The sequence below is a fragment of the Arvicanthis niloticus genome, chromosome 21, assembly GCF_011762505.2.
Source record: "Arvicanthis niloticus isolate mArvNil1 chromosome 21, mArvNil1.pat.X, whole genome shotgun sequence".
In the NCBI taxonomy this organism is placed as follows: domain Eukaryota; kingdom Metazoa; phylum Chordata; class Mammalia; order Rodentia; family Muridae; genus Arvicanthis; species Arvicanthis niloticus.
Genome location: NC_047678.1, coordinates 9,390,900 through 9,415,329, shown reverse-complemented (window position 1 = coordinate 9,415,329; position 24,430 = coordinate 9,390,900). Strand labels below are relative to the sequence as shown.

General features: G+C 40.4%; 1 pseudogene; it reads right to left on the bottom strand.

Moving 5' to 3' along the window:
- Nucleotides 1–21,640: 21,640 nt before the first annotated feature.
- Nucleotides 21,641–22,069, bottom strand: LOC117725074 (putative acetylcholine receptor chaperone pseudogene; annotated as a pseudogene).
- Nucleotides 22,070–24,430: the final 2,361 nt, after the last annotated feature.

Below are 24,430 nucleotides of genomic sequence, written 5' to 3'. Positions count from 1 at the left end.
ATCCTTGCCAGCATCTACTATCACCTGAGTTTTTGATCTTAGCCATTCTGACTGGTGTGAGGTGGAATCTCAGGGTTGTTTTGATTTGCATTTCCCTAATGACTAAGGATGTTGAACATTTCTTTAGGTGCTTCTCAGCCATTCCAAGTTTCTTCAGTTGAGAATTCTTTTTTAGCTCTGAACCCCATTTTTAATAGGGTTATTTGGTTGTCTGGAGTCTAACTTCTTGAGTTTTTCTTTGTATATATTAGATATTAGCCCTCTATCAGATGGATCTTTTCCCAATCTGTTGGTTGCCATTTTGTCCTATTGACAGTGTCCTTTGTCTTACAGAAGCTTTGCAATTTTAGGAGGTCCCATTTGTCAATTCTTGATCTTAGAGCATAAGCCATTGGTATTCTGTTCAGGAACCTTTCCCCTGTGCCCAAGTATTCGAGGGTCTTCCCCACCTTCTCTTCTATTAGTTTCAGTGTACCTGGATTTATATGAAAGTCTTTATCCACTTGGACTTGAGCATTGTACAAGGAGATAAGAATGGATCAATTTGCATTCTTCTACATACTGAGCTCCAGTTGAACCAGCACCATTTGTTGAAAATGCTGTCCTTTATTCACTGGACGGTTTTAGCTCCTTTGTCAAAGATCAAGTGACCATAGGTATATGGATTCATTTTTAGATCTTCAATTCTATTCCATTGATCTTCCTGCCTGTCTCTGTACCAATACCATGCAGTTTTTATCACTACTGCTCTGTAGTACAGTTTGAGGTCAGGGATGGTGATTCCCCCAAAAGTTCTTTTAAGATTGTGAACAGTTCTCGCTGTCCTGGGTTTTTTGTTATTCCAAATGAATTTGAAAATTGCTCTTTCTATCTCTATGAAGAATTGATTTGAAATTTTGATGGGGATTGCACTGAATCTGTACATTGCTTTTGGCAAGATGGTCACTTTTACTATATTAATCCTGCCAATCCACGAGCATGGGAGATCTTTCCATCTTCTGAGATCTTCTTTGATTTCTTTCTTCAGAGACCTGAAGTTCTTGTCATTCAGATCTTTCACTTGCTTGGTTAGATTCACACCAAGGTATTTTATGTTATTTGTGACTATTGTGAAGGGTGTCATTTTCCTAATTTCTTTCTCAGCCTATTTATGCTTTGAGTAGAGGAAGGCTACTGATTTGTTTGAGTTGATTTTATATCCAGCCACTTTGCTGAAGTTGTTTATCAGGTTTAGGAGTTCTCTGGTGGAAGTTTTAGGGTCACTTAAGTATACTATCACATAATTTGCAAATAGTGAAATTTTGACTTCTTCCTTTCCTTCTTTTCTTCTTTCCTTTCCTTTGTATCCCTTGACTTCCTTTTGTTGTCTAGGTCTTGTTGGCCAGGACTTCCAGTACTATATTGAATAAGTAGGGAGAGTGGGCAGCATTGTCTAATACCTGATTTTAATGAGATTATTTCAAGTTTCTCTCCATTTAGTTTGATGTTGGCTACTGACTTGCTGTATATTGCTTTTACTATGTTTAGGTATGGGCCCTGAATTCCTGATCTTTCCAAGACTTTTACCATGAAGGGGTGCTGAAATTTGTCAAATGCTTTCTCAGCATCTAGTGAGATGATCATGTGGGTTTTTTCTTTGAGTTTGTTTATATAGTAGATTACATTGATGGATTTCTGAATATTGAACCATCCCTGCATTTTTGGGATAAAGTCTACTTGATCATGATGGATGATTGTTTTTGTTGTGTTCTTGGATTCGGTTTGCAAGAATTTTATTGAGTATTTTTGCATCGATATTTATGAGAGAGATTGGTCTGAAGTTTTCTTTCTTTGTTCTGTCTTTGTGTGGTTTAGGTATGAGTGTAATTGTAGCTTCATAGAACAAATTGGGTAGTGTTCCTTCTGTTTTTATTTTGTGGAATAGTTTGAAGAGAATTGGTATTAGGTCTTGCTTAAAGGTCTGATAGAATTTTGCACTAAAAACCATCTGGTCCTGGGCTTTTTTTGGGGGGTGGGTGGGTTGGGGAGACTGTTAATAACTGCTGCTGTTTCTTTAGGGATTATGGGACTGTTTAAATGGTTTATTTGCTCCTGATTTAACTTTGGTACCTGGTATCTGTCTAGAAAATTGTCCATTTCATCCAGATTTTCCAGTTTTGTTGAGTATAGGCCTTTGTAGTAAGATCTGATGATTTTTCTGAATTTCCTCAGTTTCTGTTGTTATGTCTCCCTTTTCAGTTCTGATTTTATTAATTTGGAGATTGTCTCTGTGCCCTCTGGTCAGTCTGGCTAAGGGTTTATCCATCTTGTTGATTTTCTTGAGAACCAGCTCCTGGTTTTGTTGATATTTTGTATAGTTTTTTTTTTTTTTTCTGTTTCAACTTGGTTGATTTCAGCCCTGAGTTTGATTATTTCCTGCTGTCTACTCCTCTTGGGTGTATTTGCTTCTTTTTGTTCTAGAGCTTTGAGGTGTGCTGTCAATTCGTTAGTGTATGCTCTCTCCAGTTTCATTTTGTAGGCACTTAGAGCTATGAGTTTTCCTCTTAGCACTGCTTTCATGGAGTCCCACAAGTTTTGGTATGATGTGTCTTCATTTTCAGTAAATTCTAAAAAGTCTTTAATTTCTTTCATTATTTCTTCCTTGATCAAGTCATTATTGAGTAGAGCATTGTTCAGTTTCCACGGGTATGTGGGCTTTCCATTGTTTTTGTCATTATTGAAGACCAGCCTGAGGCTGCCACGGTGATCTGGTAGGATGCAAGGGATTATTTCAATCTTTTTGCATCTATTGAGACCTGTTTAAGTTTATGTGTGGAAATGGTTGCCAAAACCAATCTACAGAACTAATGCAGTTCCAACCAAATTTCCAGTGATGTTTTCCATAGGGGAGGGGGAAACTTTAAAAATAATTTTTATTAATTCTTTAAGAATTTCTTACATGAAAACAATGTATCTTGTTTTCATTTATCCCTACCCCTTCCCATAAGATCTCTAAGTTCAACTTCTTCCTCCACTCCACCTCAACTTCATGTTCTTTTAAAGAAAACAAAACACCATTTGCATTCATACGGAAGCATAAATGACCTTGGTTAACCAAAGCAACCCCAAGCAAAAGAATAATGCTAGAGCTACCAATGTATTCATTAGCATCATCAAATTATATTATAGAGATAAAGTAACTAAAATCATAATAATAACAACACAAAACAGGGATGTAGATAAATGCAACAGAATAGATGACCAAACCTACACAGCTACAGCCCCTAATGAAAAAGCCATTTTGAATATACTAGAGAAAAGTCAGAGTCTTCAACAAATGGTCCTTGGGAAAACAGGCATCCATATGTTGAAGAGTGAATAAGAAGAATTAAACCAGGTGTCCATCTTTTACTTTACAGAAAAAATCATTTCAAATAGATAAAAGTCAATATAAAATCAGAAAGTATAAGAGGAAAAAATGAAAAACAACTTCAAAATATTGATAGAGATGAGGACTTCCTGAAAGGATTCTGATTGCTCAGGATATAATGACCAATAGGATTGGCTGAAACTATAAAAGCTTCTATATAGTAAAGTTAACAATTGAATTAAGAGGCAGCCTACAGCAGGTGGAAGTCTTTGATAGCTGTGTGTCTGACAGATTAAGATCTAGCATATGTAAAGAACTCCAAAAACCTATATAAGAATAAATCAAACAATCCAAGCATAAAATTGGCTAATGAACAGATGGTTCTCAAAAGACAAATTACAAATGGCCACTCCACATATGAAAAACCATTCAATATCATTAGCCATGAAGGAAATGCAAACTAGAACCACATTGAGAATCCCACTCACTCTAGTCAGCATGGCTATAGTTAAGAAAGCACATGACATGGCCCCAGCTGTATACATAGGGGAGGATGACATTGTCAAGTGCAGGTGGGTGAGGAAGTCCTTGGTCCAGTGAAGGCTGGACGCCCAGTGTGGGGGAAATCGTGGGTGGGGAGGTGGGAGTGGAGGGGTGAGTGGGGGCACATCCTCATAGAAGCAGGAGGAGGGGGGATGGGATAGAGGGTTCCTGGGTGGGGGGAAATGGGGAAAGCAGATTACATCTGAAATGTAAATAAAATATCCAATAAAAAAATTAATAAAAAGAAGAAAGCACATGACAGTAAATGCCTCAAGGATCCCAGAAAAAGAAATCCTTATATTCTACTGGTAGAAATGTAAATTGGCTAGGCCACTATGGAAATATAACACAGAGGTTCCTCTGGACACTAGAAATAGATTTACCACAAAACTCAGATATCTACTTCTAAGTATTTACCCCAAGGACTATAAAACAGCACATCAGAGAGACACTTGCCTATCTATTTTCTTTCAGCACTATTAACAGCTAAGTTATGGGATGAACCTAGGTGTCAGTCAGCAGCAGACTGGATTAACAACAGGTTATATACACACTGGAGTTTATATAGCTGTAAGGAAGAGTTCAATTATGTTATTTGCAGGAAAATTAATGCAATTGAAGATTCTTAAATTAAGCAAATTTGGTCAGTCATAGAAAGACTACTATTACAGGTTTTCTCTCGTTAGGGATTTCTAGACTTTACATAGATACACAAAATCATATCACTATATATGACACAAAAGAAGGGGAACTGTCTAGGGGAACAAAGAAGCCTATTAGGGGTGGGGGTGGGGAAAAAAGAGAACGGTATTGGATTAGAGAACATGGTGAAAGTATACTTGTATAAAAATGTTCTTATGAGCTTCAATATTTCATACGATGAAAATGCCATTTTAAAAATGTGTAAACCATCAAAACTGTGTGAACCGTTGTTTATCATTGATAAAGAGTTAGAGACTTCTTTCAAAATATACCACTGAGCTATAGTAACAAAAACATCTTGCTAATAACACCAAAAGAGCCATGTAGACCAATGGAACAGGATAGAGAACCCAGATATAAACCCGCAAATCTAGAGGCTCAAACAGAGCTTCAAAGGCTCTTTAAAAAATGATATTAAAACATGAAAATATCAGTATGCTAGCACGTAATAATGCCAAGTGTTACATTGTGGAAGTGTTATAGAAATTGTACATTTGTATTTGACCAGTATTAAATATACTACTGTAGAAGGAGCTAAGGTGGGAGGAGTAAAGAGAGGAAGAGGAGGAGTAAGGGAGGAAGAGGAGGAGGAAGAGGAGGAGCTAGGGGAGAGACAAGGAGAGAGAGAGAGAGAGAGAGACAGAGAGAGAAAGGGGAACATGAAGGCTGATGTTCGCTTGTATGTAGCAGTCAAAGGTAGTTGGTATATCTAGGTTGGGTATTGGGTTACACCTCTGATTGTAAGGGCATCTTGTTATTGAGCGTTACCAAATATATAAGCCTTTGATTAATCTTTAAGCATTAGAGTCTCATTTTTCTACCAGGCCTGTGTGGATGGCAGGATGGTCTGGGCAATGCCCAGTCTTACAGAGACAGCATCAAAGATTGGCAGAGCTATCTCCCATGCTAGTGTCTCATGGGTGGCAGGGCTGGTGTTTCTGGCGGACTGTTTCTAGCTGCGGTGCACAAGTGGCCTCTGGCTACGCAACATGGCGCTGAGCTAGGCAAAGATGCTGCAGCCTATACAGTCGGCTTGACCTGCAGCCGTTTTTTAAAATAATTACTACAACACACTACTGCAGGCTTTGTTTGTTTTAGATGTAGATTGTGGCTCCCAAAGTTTGAAAGCCCCTGAATTGAAAGTTTAGGAGAGATTTGTCTTACAAGCTGAAAAGTGAAAATATGCACTACATCTTGAAGGTCAGGTCTTTGCTGCAAGTGCAAAACCTGTGAGCTATTGACCAAGTTCTATCAGCTAAGAGGTTGAATGCCATCTCTATTGAGATCTGAGGAGTTTGGTCTTCATGACAGCCGCTGCAAGTGCCTTGTTTGGAATTCTCCCTCATTATTTCAGGTTGAACAGCCAAGGCCCACAGGCTCCCAAGAGCAAACAACAGAGCAGAGAGCACAACATGTTAAAGCCTTAGCAGACATTGGACACAGTGGAGCCAATCCCTCATTTAATGTTCTTGCCAAAAAAAAGGGGGGGTGTGAAAACCTCCTGGGGTGCTGGGATGGCTCAAGAGCCACCCCCCACCACTACCTCTACTCCTCCACTGGCTAATCCTTCTTGACTGTAGGATTTGATGGGACAGAAGTGTGTTGGCATCCTCAGAACTGTGACCTCTCAACTCTACATAAAGCCAATCAGTATGAGGTCCTTCCCAAGACGAAACATGCCAGTGATTACCAAATGATGTACAGTTGTTTGCAATATAGATAACGTTCCAATAGGGACCTCACTAAATATCCTCTAAAAACTCCCATTATCCAAGACCTCTGGCTGAACTTCAACCCTCTGTTAAAGAGTAAGAAGAGCAGTTCTGGATTTGTTCACCATCACCATCCCAGCTCCACGTCAGATTCTAGAATTGCTACACAAATTATCCTATTCACCTTCTACTAAACTTAGACAAATTAAAGCAGCAAACCCAGTAGGAGTGTAATTAGCTTAAGAAAAGCAGATTGATTAACTGTAATCTTCAACTCTGTGGTGTTTATAGAAAGGAAGGGTTAACCATCTATTATTAAGTCCTTAGTAGCGGTTGCCTGTCTATAGAACAGATGCTTTGTTATTTTGGTCAGTAGTAGCTTACAGTTTATGAAACAAAAGACATATGAATAATTGATTGGCAATTTTTCCAATCTTAGGTCAGCCTCAAGTATATGAGAAATGGTGCTACATATAGGGTAATGCACACACACACACACACACACACACACACACACACACACACACATGTTTGTACTCATTTTGTTTTATAAAATGGTTTCTAGTCTGGCTGGATGCTGACCCAACTGCCACAGCAAAAAACAAAACAAAAAAAAAAACCAAAAAAAAAAAACAAAACATATAATTAGTACAAAAAAAGTCAAATAGTCAGTGTGTCATTTAGCAGTTGGCACCAAAGATGACTTTATGACATTGCCACACAGTACTAGGAAGATGCTAGCAACTTGAGTTTCCTATGCTTTTCACTGGGTGTATTTTTCTCTCATTTCAGGGGTGTATGAATAGACTCCAACTACAAAATTAATCTCTAAAAATTAACACTGAACAGTCAATGTTTAGTAAGTATTATGTGACTTAAAAAAACAACAGACTTGCTCTTTATTTTGAATTCCATTGTTTTATTCTGGAGAGTATGCATGTGTGTTAAAGCATATATGTGGAGCTCAGAAGACAATTGGTGAAAGTTAGTTCTCTTCTTCTACCATGTGGATGCTGGTGATCAAACACCTTACCTGCTGAGACATCTTGCCATCCTGACAAGATTTTCTCAAAAGCCAGATACACAAGAACTTGTACATCATGAAGTTATTTGGAAGGCTGCAGAGGCCTACCTCTGTTTAACATAGTCGGAACTCATTTCTGTCTGAAGTTTTATTTACGTCTCATTTTGAGGATTAAGGAGAGAAATGTGTAGAATTCCAGACATTGCAAGTACTTCTGGCTGCCTCTTAATACATGAAATACTCATCTTTTATGTACCTTTGACTCTTTGCACAAAATATAAACCTTTGTTGTTCTGAAATAGCCTCACAATGACATAATGAAGGCACAAGTGTCATCATTCTGGCTGTCTTTTGGCTCCGCCCTTCTGTTCATTCTCTGTACTGCAAAGCGGAGACCAGACCAGCTGCCTGGAAGAAACAGAGACCAGTAGAACTGCCTAGAAGAGGCTTAGACAAGATTCACTGAAAAAGGACACTCTCCAACCTGTTGAGCTGTGTGGTGTGCTCCAGGTTCCCAGCTTTGGTGATCTGTCACTCATGCTGGGGTGGGCTTTAGTGATTGATGCAGCTGTCTGTGACTCATTTCTGTTCCTTCAAGTAACTCCTAAGCCATATTCCTGTAAACCCCCCCCCCAATCATTTGGTTCACTAAATTGGACTTTATGCATACTTTGGTCTGTCATGGGATCCCTATCTGGGGTGAGTAGACATGTGTTTAGAGTCTTCCTATAAAGAGTTTTGTCGTACAACAGGTGGATGAATCAACTGTTACAAACCTTATCTGGAAGACAATTATCCAAATAATATCAATTTTGTAGGGTATTGTGGAGCTTAAATGAACTTATCAATCTTCCTTCTCAACATTTTATGTTTAATAACTTTCAGCCACTTTGTTTTGTTACATTTTTTTTTTCAGCTTCCCAGTACCCAGAGCCTGAACTACAGATGGCAGCTGGTGAATTTTGAATGACCTGGCCACTCAAAGAACATCTCAGAAATCTGTTTACACTTAAAAAGACTTTTAAAAAGAATATCCTATGGTTCACTCTCATCGTACACTCTAACAGCTTTCAGGTTATACAGGGAGATGCAGTGAGCTGGGAGGAAAGGGTCTTTGTCGTTAGAATCTGTCTATTGCAGTGCTTTAGTTGTAACAAGGAAAAGGTGCATTTTTTTTAGAAAAAAAAGTTGATTGTCTACAAAACGTGAAGTGAACAAATCATTCACGATGAATTAAAAAAGAAAGGCATTTTCATGGAAGAATACAAAGGCACAAGTCTATCGAAAGGGGTGAGGAACGTGTCTAAAGTACTTACAAGTATAAGAAAGCCCCAGGGTAAGTCAGTGGACCTCAAGACACCACATAGATCTCTACTACTTTAAAGGTAGGGAATATTGAGGGGTGCAGTGGTGGGGAGGTAGTTACCTAGCATGGTATGTTCCTGTGCCCATGGGAGCACTTGGTGACCCTGGTGGAACTTCCCCATTATCACAGGAGTGACAGGAAGTCAGAGAGAAAGATGTCTCCCTGAGCTTCTGTGGCCCCTATTATCTTAAGAGTTTTGCTGGAACCAATAGGTGAGGTCACCTATACTTAATGCTTTACCACTTTATAGTGGGATTTGCTTTAATGAAGTCTACCTGCTATTTTAGTAGTAGTGTTTAGATTTTTTTTTAATTTTATTTAATTTTTATCGCATGCGTAGAAGTGTTTTTGCGTAGTGTTGTATGTGTACTGGCTTAGATTGCATCACATTCCTGCCTGGTACTCATGGAGGCCAGAAGAGAGTGTGAGACCCCCTGAACTACAGTTACAGACAGTTGGGAGCCACTCTGTAGATACTGGGAACCAAGCAACATTCCTCTGAAGATGAGCAAGGGCTCTTAGCTGCCGAGCCATCTCTGCAGCCCTGTAACCCTGTAATTTTTATAAATCCTCGGCATTTCACTATACCCTGGTTTAAAACACTGCACATCTGACTTCCTTTTTTGGTTTCAGTCTGTTCCTACAACACCCGCCTGCCAGCTCATCAGTGTATATATACCTGTTTCTGCACTGAAAGCAAGTAGATGGTGTAACCTCTGTTTTATATGTGCAGGAGGCAGAGGTTTCATTATGTTCAAGATTTGTGTTCTGTGCCCTTCCCTAGTAATATATATCAGGGGTTGGGGGCGGGGTATGGAATCTGGATTCTTTATGAGTCTGGCCCTAACATTCTGTAGATTTCAATTATTCTGAGAGTCTGGTTCTGCCTCCAAAAGGTCTCTTTCCTCCCTCCCCTCCAAAACATGGAGCCCAAAATGAGGAGCTGCTAGGTTGTTCATACACTGTGATTTGAGGAACAGCTTTTCACAGATGGAAGGACATAAAAATGATGGGCTGTTATCTTGTAAGCTGAAATTCTACTCTCTGAATACATGAAATATTGATATTAAATCAAGCTGTACCTGGTTTTTCCCCCATATGAAGCCTTCCAAGTTCTTGACCTCTGTTCTGTTGCTGTTTCATTTTAGGCAGAACTCCAGTGGCAGGGTGAGGACTAACGTGTGTGTGGAGGGGGAAAGGGGAGTATACAGATGCCGATGAAAGACATATCGAAGCTGTATTAGTGTGTTTGTATAATTTAGTAACTTAGAGTTGATAGGGAATGCTGAAGGTGACAGAACAACATGGTCAGACAGAAAACACTAACCAATGTGAAATTTTCATTCATTTTTCAGTGACCCTTGTGGAGACTGGCAAACAGTGTCTATAATAAGCATAAGTAATAAAATCTATACAATATCCAAACTGGACAGCCAATGAGTTTTGCTCCCTAGGGTGCCAAGCCAAAGTTTTTCATAGCCACAACATTTATGTCTCACTGATGTACAGATGAACTGTTCACTCCCAATCATCTGGGGACTCCCTGGACCCCTTTGATCTTGTGGCAGCTTCCCAGGCTGACATGTGCCTCTGTAACAATTTGTGTGAAGAAAAGAGCAACAGGTGTCTGGGGTATGTCTCCGAGGCTTTTGACTGGCATGTATGTCCCCATGGCCTTGGTCTCCATCATGAAGAAGAAGGAAGAGAAATAGAAAGAAGATGAGGTGGGAAAGCAAAAATAGAAGAAAAAAAACAAGTGTATGCACCTGGCCTAGAAATGATTTTTATCTCTTCTGCAATGTTCCATCACTAGAACTGAAGGCCTCCAGATAGACCTAAATACACAACAGTCTTGGAAATGTCTGAGTTTTACAGCCAAAGAAAAATTGCCTTTGACTGTTTAGCAGTTCTTCCCAAAGCTAACAGGCTTTCAGTAAGTCTCTTCTATATTGTCCTACAGAGATAATCATACAAGTTCACAGAACAGGTTAGTTATTGTTAGGTCATCTTTTCCATAAAGTAACAGACAAAACAAAAACACCACAAACCAAAACCAAAACAAAGACAGCCCTGATTTTTTTTATTGGATATTTTATTTATTTACATTTCTGATGTTATTCCCTTTCCCCATTTGCACCCCCACCCCATTAATCCCCTATCCCATCCCATCTCCTTTTTTGCTTTTATACTGTTTAAAGTACATGCAAGTATTAAGGTCAGTTCTAGGTTGAGGAAATAGCAATACAATAGATGCAAATAGTCAAGGAACAAGCAAGACAATAAACCCAGATAGTCAAAGAACAAGCAGTACAATAGACAGAGTCCCATGATCACCCCTGTGATCACTGTTTCTAAGGGCTTGTCAGGATGACCAAAATATCTGAGCCTACTTCCCTGTCCTAGCCCAAAGTCATTTTCATGCCTGAAGCCCACTTTGTTCTAACCTAAGATTTATATTCCTGCCTGAAATTACTTCTTTGTTCTAGCCTAGGATTTAGATTTCTGCCTGAAATTTCTTCTTTGTTCTAGCCTAATGTCAGATTCCTTCCAAGCAGCCCGTTTCCTTGTCCATGGACAGCCCTGAGTTTTAAAATATCACATATAAATATGTTATTTGTTTATGAGAAAGATATATAATAGGCACCTGTGAGGGATAAGTCAGGGCTGGAGTCTCTCCTTTTACCATATGGGTTCTGGGGATGGAACTCGGGTCACCAGTCTTAGAGGCAGGTGCCTTATTTGCTGAGCCATCTTGCCTTTCCCCCTGACAACTCTCATTTGTGTTATATCCTGAAGAGGTAGTGTGACTTTTCATTTTATGTAATTATCTTCTCACTTTTCTTAACTGTAGTTTAGTAAAGGCAAGACATGTACACTTGGGAAAATGTTGGGCAAATTTTTGAAATATTTGAATTTTATTCTCCTATTTATCAAATGAGATGAAAGTTATTTCTTTATCACTAACTATAACGTTCACATATGATTTTCTGGAAAGGGACCCTGTACAGTCCTTGGTCTACTGTGAATTCTCAGGAAACACCAGCCCAGCCTTTCCTGTAGGATATCATTAACCAGGATTTCTCTCTTATTGCTCCTACCAGAGATGTATTCATTAAGATGCTAATTCTACCTCAAGGTTTTGGTTCCTGTAGCTTTCCTCTCAATCATTCGGCAGCTCCACATTTTAAGGTGTGCACATATAACAGAATGAAGATTGTACATGGATTCCAGCTTTTCTTCCCCACCCTTGGAACAAGGCCTCAGGCCTTCTCTCTAATCACCAAAAGGGAACAGATCACAAGACATATGGATCAGTGCAAACCCAGTAACATTACTCAGCAACCAAGCCGGTGTGCCTGTATTATGAAGCTGTTGCATGTGAGTTCTGTGCCAGGGCCTTGTCAAATATTGTTCACTAAGCCTAACAATAACTTCTGAGGCTCATACTTTATCCCCATTATATCCACAAGAAAACTGAACTTTTAAATGTTATTTTCTAACTTTGCATAGACAGGAAAGAAAAGACAGCCACCAAACCGAGATCCATCAGTCTTCAAAGCCCAGACCTATAAACACTATAAGATCTGCTTTCATTGGATAGGGTGGGTCTTTGGCTCTTCATGTCTGGCAAAAGAGCTGGACAAACCAGGATTTAAAGAGAATCAAGAGGAGAGAGAAAAGATTCTGGAATACTACTCACATTTAAAAAAATTGCTTGGTAGTAGATAACTACTGTGATTTCCAGGGTTGCCTGAAAACGTAACAATCATTGTATCTCCATTTTAATGATTACCATTGCGATGCAGAGTCCCCATTCTGGGGATAAAGTCTGTGAGTTTTAGGAGTTAGTGCTGTAAACACCTAACACATAATTTATATGAAATTTTTCTAATGGCTCCTGTAGCCTCAACCACCAACAGGAGACCATTTTATTTCATATTTTTCACATTCAATTAATTAATTAATTAATTTTAGTTTGGGGTGACATGTGTGCCACGTGGAGGTCAGAGAACAAGTTGCTTTTCTCCTTTGAAGATGGAGATTCCAGTGATCAAGTGTAGGGTGTCAGGATTGGCAGCAATTGCTTGCTGGGCTTTCTCATCAGCTCCAACTTGTGTTCTAAGGTCATTTTTGCCACCACATTATATTTACAAAAGCTTTAGAATGTCTATATAAGGTTTATATATCTATCTTCAAAAGTGATCATTAAAACCAGTCTTTCACATACTCGTTGAAGTGTGTCAGCAAGATGAAAAACTGGTACGTTCAGGATGAACTCACTCCATGCTTACCCTCAATCCCTGAAGTGGTTCTTAGATGCCTTTTTTACTTCCTTTTTCTGTTGCATTGGTTGTCAGCCATATAGATCAAGTAGAGAATCAGAAAAATGTTTTCAAAGTCATTTACATGAACCAGTAGCTAAAGTTGTTTTTCTAAATATAGGGCTTTTCTGACTGAAGAATTGGGATTAACAATCTTGAAAAGACAAAAGTAGATGGTACAATTTAGCCTATCTGTTCAGTTTTCCCCCAGTATAGGAGCACTTTTTGACCACCTACTAGATGAAAGCGTGTGTAACACACCGAGCATGAAGAGATAAAAAGATGTGTTCTATGTGATTGCCCACATGTTAAGTTGAATGAAGATAATGCTAATGACAAGGAGAGGGCAAAGCCCAATAGGCCTCAACACTACACAAAGAACTACAGTAAAGTGAAGAAAGGCAGATGCGAGAGAGGTGGTCCCTCCTGAGGAAGAACACAACCAACTGATTGTCCAGTGCCAAAGGTCAACCCTGAAAACATACATACAAGTAACATTATATGGAGTCAACATGCTATGTTTAGGAATATTAATGTATATACAAATGCATACGTGTGTGTGTGTGTGTGTGTGTGTGTGTGTGTGTGTGTATTCAATAACAATGAAAAAGAGTCCATGAATTTGAAGGAGAATAGGCAGGAGTATAGGGGAGGGGCTGGATGGAAGAGAGGGGGAGGAGATATGTAATTAAAGTAACAACACAAAAGATACATTTTGCTTCTTCACAGCCATAAAAATGAAGAAGCCACATAGACATCTGAAGCAAGAATATCTACTGAGGAACAAGTTCAAGTGATATATCCTCTTAAGACTGGCAGCTTAAAGAAGTATTGCTGGGGAGGTAGGTGTTTAACCTCTACAGATGAATTTAACTGGAATTTCTATATCCCTGGTGTTTATTAAGTGACTACTAAAGAACAATCTAAATTATAGTGTACATTTTCAGATTCAGAAAAAGTGAGTTCATGAGTGTAAAGGAACGTTATCAACTTAGGACCCCCAAGACCAAGTTCTCATCTCAACGGAGACATTTTTGCCCCAGAGGGACAAAGGTTAGGAAAAAATAGAGAAGAAGAGGAGATGGAGGAGGAGTAGGAGAAAGAAGAGGAGGAAAAGGAAGAAGGGGAAGAAAATAGGGAGAGAGAGCATGAATATTTGTTCCAGAGGGACTAAGGAATGCTTCTGGATAGAGAGGAGGCAGACAGGGCCCATAGGAAAATGGTGGTTCATCAAAGTAAAGTGGAAAACCCCATGTAAGGATGAGGTATTTAATTTTAATTGTGCATGTGAATTAGGTGAGCTGAAGGGGGCTTTTGATTGATAGACTTTTGATAGCTGGATGTTGGTAATCATCCTCAGCAGGAGAAATTGGCCAAATAAAAGAATAGCCTTTGGTAGCTAACTTAAAGAATGTAATTTAATTGTTTTTAGCAAGGCAGATTGAATGGAGGAGAAGAGCAATAGCCATCACAGCCATGTTTGCCAGGCCCAGGCTGGCTAGACTCCCTTCAGTGGGTAAGAAATCTAGTGCAGTGGAAACTCCGCAGAATCTACCAGAGTGACCCTAGTGAAGTCTCCTAGTAATAGGAGATGTGGAGCTGGCCATCTTCTATGACCAAACAAGGCTCCCAGCCCCCAAACCTTCAATCTACAATATACCTTGCCTGCAAGATTTGCTGGGGTAATGGTGGCACAGAACTTGTGGGAGTGGACAACCAATGACTGTTCTTACTTGAGGTCCACACCATAAGCAGAAGCCCATGCCTGACACAGCATGGGTGGCCAGGAACCCGAAGTTGGTCAGCTCAAAGATCCAGAATAGAGCCAAACACACCTGTCAATAAAAGTCCATAAAAAATGATTCCTGATGGTATTCTGCTGTACTCACAGATTGATACTTAGCCCAGTTGTCATCAGAGAGGCAACTGACAGGAACAGATGCAGAGACACACAGCCAAACACGAGGCAAAGCCAGAAGAACCTCTTGTGGATTTTAGGGGCCAAAGAGATTAAAGACACCATAAGAATATGCCCTATAGAGTCAACTAAGGGATCAACTATAGGGACTCACAGAGACTGAAACAACAATCACAGACCCTAGGTCCTTTGCATATATATTATGGTTGTTTTGCTTGGTGTTGTTAGACTCTTAACAAGCATGAGTGAAGGGTATCTCTGATTTTTTTTGCCCGTGCTTGGCACCTTTTACTCCTTCTTGGTTGCCTGATCCAGCCTTGATATGAAGGTTTGTGCCTGGTCTTACTGTAATATGTTATGACCATGTTCTGTTGATATCCCTGGCAGATAAAATGGCTTTTTTTTTTTTTAAAGAGAAATGGAGGAAGGGTGGATCTAGGGGAGAGGAGAAGGGGGGCGGGAGGAGTGGAAGTAGGAGAAACTGCCATTGGGATGCAATGTATATAAAGAATAAAAATTCTAAAAAGCAATTCAATAAATATACACCTACCTGTTAGTTTTTGTCAACTTAACACAAACTAGCGTCACCTGGGAAAAGGAAAACTCAAGAAAATATCTCCGTCAGATTGACCTCGAGGCAACTCTGTGACACATTTTCTTTATTAATGATTGATGTGGGAGGGTACCCTGTCCTGTGGGCGGTGCCACCCCTGGGCATATGGTTTTGGTTTTATAAGAAAGCGGGCTGAGCCAGCCGTGAGGTGAGAGCCAGTAGGCAGCATTGCTCCATGGCCTCTGTTCAGTTGCAGCCCTGAGCTCCTGCCCTGACGTCCCCTCATGATGGACTCCAATTGTAAGCTGCAATAAGCCCGTACCTTCCCCTGTTGCTCTTAGTCAAACGAGGATGACATATGGTAAAGTGAGGGAAGTTTGTTGCTGAAAATTATCCTTTTTTGGAATATTGGTCCTTAAAAGGTGTTTTTTTTTTTTTTTTTTTTTTTTTTTTTTTTTTTTTTGTCACATTGATTTAAGAGAAGTGGGTGAAACACTACAGAATTTTCAGCTTCTGTTTTTGGGTGAGGCGAGATGAGTTAGTCCCTGGTCTATTGCACCCAGATGACCCTTCAGCAGAAACGATATTTTTAACAGGTGTATCCCCCAGGGAAAGACCCAGGGAAGTATGCCACGAGGATCTGAGAAAAGCGAGTGTAAGGAAAGTTCGTCATCAAGAAACGGCATGCGTTCCACACGGGGATGGCTTCATTCAATATAGCTATGCATCCCAATTATAGATTTAAACAAAAAGTAAAACATTGATTATTCTTCAGTTTAAAAAATTGTTTAATGGGTAAGAAAATATACTGTAAATTATATAGCAGTCAGTTAATGGCAAACGAACAAACAAACAAACAGAAAAACCTTGATTACGATAAAGTAAAGCCACAAAGCATTCAAGCTCTTAGCCTAAAATCTCTGAGCACAGTGGCAACAAACTATTTTCAGAAGATAGGGTCTTCCTGGGTTCATCGTGATTCTACAGTTATCAGTTTTCATTCTGCATGCAAAGCGAACGAAGCACTGTGCTGACGATGCCGCAGAGTACAGCTTTCTGACTTTGAACGCCTTCGTCAGTCTCCTACATCTTCCCACGCACTGCCTTTCCACCTCGCCTGCTGCCTGCAGCTGTCAATCATTCTGCTCCCAGGGTTCTGACAGGCCGACAACCCAGAACTGCTTGCTGACTGTGGTGGGTGAGTTTGGAAGCCTGGTGGCCACACAAAGAGAGTGGCAGACGGAGAACCCGTGCTGGATGAGATCTTTGAAAGCCTTAAGAAAAGACAGATCGTGCATGACCGGTCATAAATTGTCACACTACACCAGTGATCTCATTTTAGTGATATTTGTTATTGAAAGGAATATGGATAACAACTTGTCCTGAAAATCACTTCATGATGTTCTAGTAAACAATATCAAGCCATCCTAGCCCTTGAGTGTTTTACGCTGCTTTTAAAATGTTAACAAACATACACAGATGCCCTTAAATGCTTTCTGAACAAACATGCACTACACGTGAAAAAAAATTGTTATATCTCCTCAAAAAGTATCCCCCTTTTGTCGTGAAGTATAGTGTTTGCAAAGTTATTTTTATTTTGCATGTACACTGTAGTGTTCAACATTTTAATTGCCACTTCCTCAATAAAATTATTGGAAATCTTCCATGTTGCCATTAGCACTCACAAAATAACTGTTAACAATATGTTATCCAGACACAGAAACTTTATAATTAATGTTGGAATGGTCTTCAAAGTCTGGTGACTAAAATATATCCTATAAAAATTACTGGACTTCATTCAACGCTGCTCTGCTGTTTTAAAGTTCAGTAAATGTGTTGAGGGGGAGATATTTGGCACACTCAGTTAGGCAGTCTGGTGGTGAGACCTGGGACGCCGGACAACTTGATGTCTGTTGCGTGGTAAATGTACAAAAGGCATCCTTACCGACAGTGCAGCCCCTGAAAGACTGAAGGAGAACTGACCAAGTGCAATTCCCAGTGGGGTTCCGAATAGTCATTCGGGCCTATATTCCCACCTTGTCAGTTGATGAGGTGCTGGGGCAGGTTCCATTTAGGCAATAAAACACAACAGACTGCGTGTATATCTGGGTGATTATAGCATAACTCAGATTATGTTATAAGTCAGGAGGCTGAAGGCCAAGTGTCTTAACTCCATGAGAAGTGCAATATTGGCCCTGAAACACACTGCCTGAAGTGTCTTATTGCTGTCAAGAAATGGAATTTCTACAGTACATTAAGAAAAGGAAAACACTTAGCACAGTGGATTTAAAATAACCATGGCCATGACATCACTGACAGCTAATCAAAACTCTAATTGCAACCAGAGTTCTGAGGCTATTGTATAAAAGGTCTTAACAGACATAGGCATGGATACAGGGAAGAACAATGCCTATGTCACAAGAAGTGCTTCCATAACACAGGACCCCAAAGCAGGTTTAGAGTGGGCAGAAGACGTCAGTCTCAACGCCGAGTTAGTATCTTTGCGGCTAGCTCACCCTGAAGAGTTAAACCAAGAAAAAGATGAGTGAATAATCCTCAAATATTTCTCCTGCCTCTGTCGTCACTTTTGCTTTCATGCCATTAAATACTCCTTCAAATTACTAAAATATGAAATAGCATACATAAAAACCTGAATATCCAATTCAAATGTCCTGGAAGAGATGAAAGCTAATAACGAACTGAAAAAATAATTTGGGGGTCACATGTTTTACATGATCCATGCAAAGAATTTCCAGTGACATTAAAGCTGAGGAGGTCCAAAGTGATTGAAGTCAGGACGCCGTCATATGAACAGGGCGGAGATTTCACATCTGAGTCTACCTAACACCACAAGGCGGAACATGCATTTCAAGGTCCAGTTAATAGCCTCAATAAATTTAGCCAGCACAAAGCACACTCGGAGGAAGTATGTTCAGAGGGTGGCATGGGAAAGCACATAACATCACCATCAATGAAAGCAGAATGAGGGCTTGTCTCAGGAGTCAGAGGATTTGGAGCTAATATTTTCTGGGTCAGCATGGATAAGTATTTAATTTGTGAGGACTTTAATTTCCCTCAGGCAAGCTTGTCTGGATGAACTCTGGCTTACAGGCACTGCTTCCTTGGACCAAAATGAAGCTCCTCTATTTTGTTTCCTGACAGTTCACTGGCAAATTCCAAAAAGAGGGGAGATAGAACCAGGTAATGTTGACTAGGACAGAGTATAGAATATAGGTGTTGTGTTTGAAAAGAAAACCACGAGCAGCAGCCTCATGCATGAGGGGTTTCTAATGCACTCTTCCTGACAGCAGCTGAGCAACAAGCTCTCCACACACTTTTGACAAGTGAACACAGGTTTGTACCATAGAATACATTCAAGTCCAGAACAACTGCCCCACAAAACGTCTTCCACCATACACTCAGGGGTAGTAATTACACATTACCTGTGAATAAATATTTCTAGTCACTGTATTTATACACATTCCTAATAATCTTTATATACATTTGAACAAGGGCCTTTATATGTACTTTAATATCTTTATTCACTTTATTCCTAATTATTTTAGATCTATTAACTGGGTTTTTTTTTTTGTGACAATAAAAATGTTAAGTAAGCAAATTACTGAAATTAAATATAAATAAAATATTAATTCTTTAAGAAACTTAATACTCTTTCTTATTCTTATGAACTAGAGAAAGCCATGTTAAAAATGTCAAAAATTATATACCAGAAATTTAAGTTTTAGTTTTGCATAGTCCAGATCTCGAAGATGGCTCCTTGGCATTTTGGTTGAATGGAATCTGAAGTTTGATGTTCACTCTATTGTAACCCAAAGAAGCCACATTTCCAAATTTATGTTAATCTATAATCCTATAATAGACTTATAATAATAAATGATTCCTTGTAATTATGAGAAGGTTTCCATCAGAATTGAAATATGCTCGTACTCTCTTAAGTTAGCAACTGAACAGTTCAAGAGTCCACTGGCACTACTACTGAGACAGTGTGGTGCCTCCTACAAATGAAGCATCACACAGGAAGACAGGTGCTGGGGAGGGTCCAGCAGATGGCAAAGACTTTGTCAAGACCACAAGTAAAGGCCTTCTTACTCCTTAGGATTACAAGTACATTCCAAGCTGTTCTTAAAGTACATGCTTCAGAGCAAACGGAGAGGGTGGACAAACAGCGGCTGTGGGAAGGAAAATGTGTTCAGACTACATGAGATGTGTGAAAATACCAAAGGAAAATGTGTAGCTAAGACTGTAAGATATTTAACTTGTTAAACATGAAATGTTAGTATGATTTCATCCACTTCCTGTATTTTGCATAATGTAAGACCAAATAAGTGCCTGTACATATTGCTCTTCTGAAAGAGTTAAACAAAACTTTAAAAAAGAAAAGGAGAAAGGCTGGAAAAACTGGCATCAAGCTTTGAAGAAAGAAGAAAAAAAAACTCAAAGAACCCACCCATGAAGATATCATTGGTTTGAAGAGTTGGGGGTGACAGAATCTGTCATAAGTCCACTATGTCTCCCCAAATATGTGTCTTCTCAAAACCTGTGATGGTGACCATTTGGAGAAATTGATCTTTGAAGGTGCCAAGTAAGGTGTCATGTTAGATGAAAGCAGGTCCTGCATCAAGTATGAACATCTTCTTAAGAACAAGGAAATTTGCCCTGGCATTGTAGAACACCCTTTTCCCCACCCCCAAATTTTAAAAATCTTTATTTTGAAAGAATGAGTGAAAGAAGAAAGATACCAATTACCAAGAAAAATGGCATTGAAGAAAATTCGGTAAGTACTCTCCCCACACACAACCCTAGCCCCCTTTCCCATCCCTGGCACAACAATATTAAAACTGTCAAAGCACAGTTAACAAAGAGAAAGAGCAGTATGTAACTAGAAAAGCCAATTTTCATACTGCTCAATCCAACTAACCCATGTCAAATGTCTTTTCCCCAGCTAAACTCCACCCACTGGAATGCAGAAGAGTTATAACATAAACATTCATTCTAGGGGATATTTTGGACTTTGTTAACATTTTGCAAAGTTTGGTGAGAAATCAACAGAGAACTCTCCCAACAGATAACACTGGCCATAGCTTCTCCATCCAAATGCAGGTTTCAGAAAACTACTTGGGCTGATTGAAACTTGTAACAGGACCAATCCCTGGTCCCTCTGTGAAAACAGTGGGAAACCTGCCAGATTCTGATTGGCTACTTAGAATGGTGAAAGCAGAGAAGCTTTGTGCTTAAAACAAAGCTTGAAGGTGTCTCGCAGAAGGTTACTAAAGGAGTTTCAGACCACTAAAGAGCTCAGAAGCTTGGGGTCCACAAAGACAAGAAAACCCCTCCCCCTGCATCGCTGCAAGGATCAGACTATAGGCTGCATATATCCCTTGTTTTAATTAAACTCAATGTTGAGTGTTTAAAATTTCAAAGTTGAACAAGAGGCTAATTAAATTGAAGAAATACCTCCTAAAATTATGAGTTTAAGTTTACAGCTTAACCCAGAGAAAGATTCCCTCCCTACAAATTCCTTATCAATTTACAAAGGGAAGGATGCCTCTGCAGGATTAGGGCAAGATCAGAGCCTCCTCTACTCACACCGCAGTTAAATACATCCTCCCACACATAATCACATGCTTGTTGGAGCCCATCTCACAAATATACCCCAATAGTAGCCATCATATGCATATACATGCAGCAAGATGTTGCTCCAGAGAGATTAAAGGTGGTACACGAATGTCAATGTGGGCAGGCCATTTTAGATGTACACACACACACACACACACACACACACACACACTCCTGCCTCCATCTGTAGGTGCCTTTCTTCTCTTTGTGCTCAAATTTTCTTGTTTCTTTTCTTATCAACAAGGTCTCATTCTTTGGCTGGCAGGGACATAGCTCTGTAGAAGCTGACCTTAAACTCACTGTGATGCACCTGCCTCTGCAGGTGTACCCAGCCAATTAACTTGCAGACTGTATTCTTTCTCTTTACCCCCAAGATAAATAAATCAAACAAAAACACACACTGATGTCATCTTGGGCGTCAAGGAGCCAACTGCCTAGAGGGTCTGCTTTTTGCACTTCCAATTTTCTATGACACCTTCACTTTGCTCTGTGGGGCCTTCTCATGTAAGTAGGGTTACTCCTCTGCATTCTGAGGCAAGGCCTTCTTCTCAGAAGATCGGTCTTCAGGCTTGTGGGCAACCAACAGGTGGCAGGTGAGTAGGATTCCAAACACCGGAGCATGGGCATAACATTTGAAGGGATCACTGACCAGCCGGTGGAAGAAAAGCATAGCCAACACTAGCAAGAGCAGGAAGAAGTTAGCCACATCTTTAGAATGCCCAGGTACCAGGGTCATGACAGTGCCACAGGTCACTTCAAGAGCACCAATGCTTTTCCAAAGGAGAATGAACTTGATACCCATTTTCTTCAGCAGAGGGTCTGCTAGGACATGTCTCTTGTAAGCACGTTTTATTGCACCGTAGGTACCCTTGCTGAGCCTGGGGGTCAACTTGACAGACCCCATGAAAACAAAGAAGAATTCTAGTGCCACCGAGAGGGCCATGATAGTTACAGTTCCTGGAGATCCCCTGGGGGGTCTTCTGCTTTGCTCAGCAGTTAGCACAGGGAAAACTAGAGAGGCACATGTGGAGGCAGCAGCAGAGAGAATGACAAAGAGGTGTAAAGCACTCAGGAGGGAGGGACAGAGGCAGGAGGCAGGAGGCAGGAGGCAGGAGGCAGGAGGCAGGAGGCAGGAGGCAGGAGGCAGGAGGCAGGAGGCAGGAGGCAGGAGGCAGGAGGCAGGAGGCAGGAGGCAGGAGGCAGGAGGCAGGAGGCAGGAGGCAGGAGGCAGGAGGCAGGAGGCAGGAGGCAGGAGGCAGGAGGCAGGAGGCAGGAGGCAGGAGGCAGGAGGCAGGAGGCAGGAGGCAGGAGGCAGGAGGCAGGAGGCAGGAGGCAGGCAGGAGAGGCAGAGGCAGGTGTATCACAGTGAGTTTAAGGTCAGCTTCTACAGAGCTATGTCCCTGCCAGCCAAAGAATGAGACCTTGTTGATAAGAAAAGAAACACAAAAAGAAGAAAGGCACCTACAGATGGAGGCAGAAGTGTGTGTGTGTGTGTATGACTATGTATGTGTGTGAGTGTGTATGTGAGTGTATGAGTGTGTGAGTGTGTGTGTATGAATGTTTGTGTGTGTGATGTGTGTTTGTATGTGTGTGAGTGTGTGTGTATGTGTGTTTTGACTCCTAACCTTAGAACCAACAATATTGCTTTGCTACAGGAAAGTGACAGATGCTACTGGTACATAGAAGAACTGATGCTTTACATGAAGAGATGGCTTAGTCTGTTCAAACAAAAATTATTTTCCCCATTTATACAGCAAAATAATACTGCTTATGCCCTCATAGCAACACGTGCACTTAGAGAGCTTTTGGAAATGGAGAGAAAAGTGAGGGTCTTGCAAGCATGAGCACTGAAATTTGGATCCCTGGAACCCATCCATAAAGCTGGGCACAAATGCACATGCCTGTAATCCCAGCCATGTGGAGGTGGGTGCCAGAGACAGGCAGACACCTGGCAGTTAGCCTGGCCCCACATGGTGAAGATCCAGATGAGTAGGAGAATCTGCCTCAAACAAAAGATGCAAAGTAAGTACCCGTGTACCAATACCCAGGATGTTCTCTGACTTCCACACGTATGCTATGTATACGCACTCTTAGGCTTATGTGCACCCCTACACATGTGAACATTCAAGCATGCACACACATGTCAAAATAAAGCATGTATTTGGAATTCACGGGAATCGGTTGGTACATACTCTACCTCTGCTTTCTCTCTATTTTTCTCATGATCATAATCATGTGAAAAATGGAGTATCAGGTTATGGACAGGCTTAAGATAATGGAGCAGGCGATTTCTCTGTGCTGTGGGCTTCTATGGAGATAAAATCTGCAACCCAGCCTCATTAGAACTATTATCTCCAGAATGACCACATAAACTAAAGCCTCCAAGCCACATGAACGTGATTACACAGATAATGTGGTCCAATTGCTGCGTCGTTTATCTTGATGTATTGCTCTCTGTCTGCTGCCATATATTATACATTCAAGAATTACAAACCACTTAGGACGAAGTAGTAGCTTTGCCTCTCCAGGTTTCAGTAATGCCTTTTTATATGCTTAGAGAATACCTCCTCTTCCTCATCCTGCTCATTATGCTTTCCTTCTCCAAATTAATTTAATTTGTATCAAGGGATGCGTAAATAGGAGGAGCCCAAATCTCTGGTTTACAAATATGCGCAATAGTAATGACTGTACTTTGCTTTTATCAACCACAGGGATATTGGCAAAGGCGGCTTTTACCATACAGTAATAAATAAGTCTTGAGGGATTCAGTCTTTGGTTGTACTTAAATGTTGCCCTGGATCTTGATTCTAGGGGAGGTTTTAGTCAAAAGCCCATTTCTTGTCATTCTTTTTGTCTGTCCCAGCAGCTGGGTCCTCAGTATATACCAATCACAATAACATAAGAATGATGGCTGCCAGTCATTGAGTAACCACTGTGTGCCAGTCACTGTGCTAAGAATTTTCCCTATTTTGCCACCTGCCCATCACAAGAATTCTGATGCAGGTGCTGTTAATGTCTCTGTTTTATAAATGAGAGAGAGAGAGAGAGAGAGAGAGAGAGAGAGAGAGAGAGAGAGAGAGCAGATTTAAAGTTGAAAGATGATTGTATCAAGTGGGAAAGAGATGAGAACTTAAAACGAGTAGAAGTTAATGAAGAGGCAGCTTACAGTTATGAGTAAGGTTAAGAGACTCTAGCTTAGTGATGAAGGGTTAACAGTGCCAGGAGGCTTTTATTGTTTAGGACCAATCTCAACTGAAACCTTGCACGCAAAGACACAGCTATGGCCAAACCGGCATGGCAGACA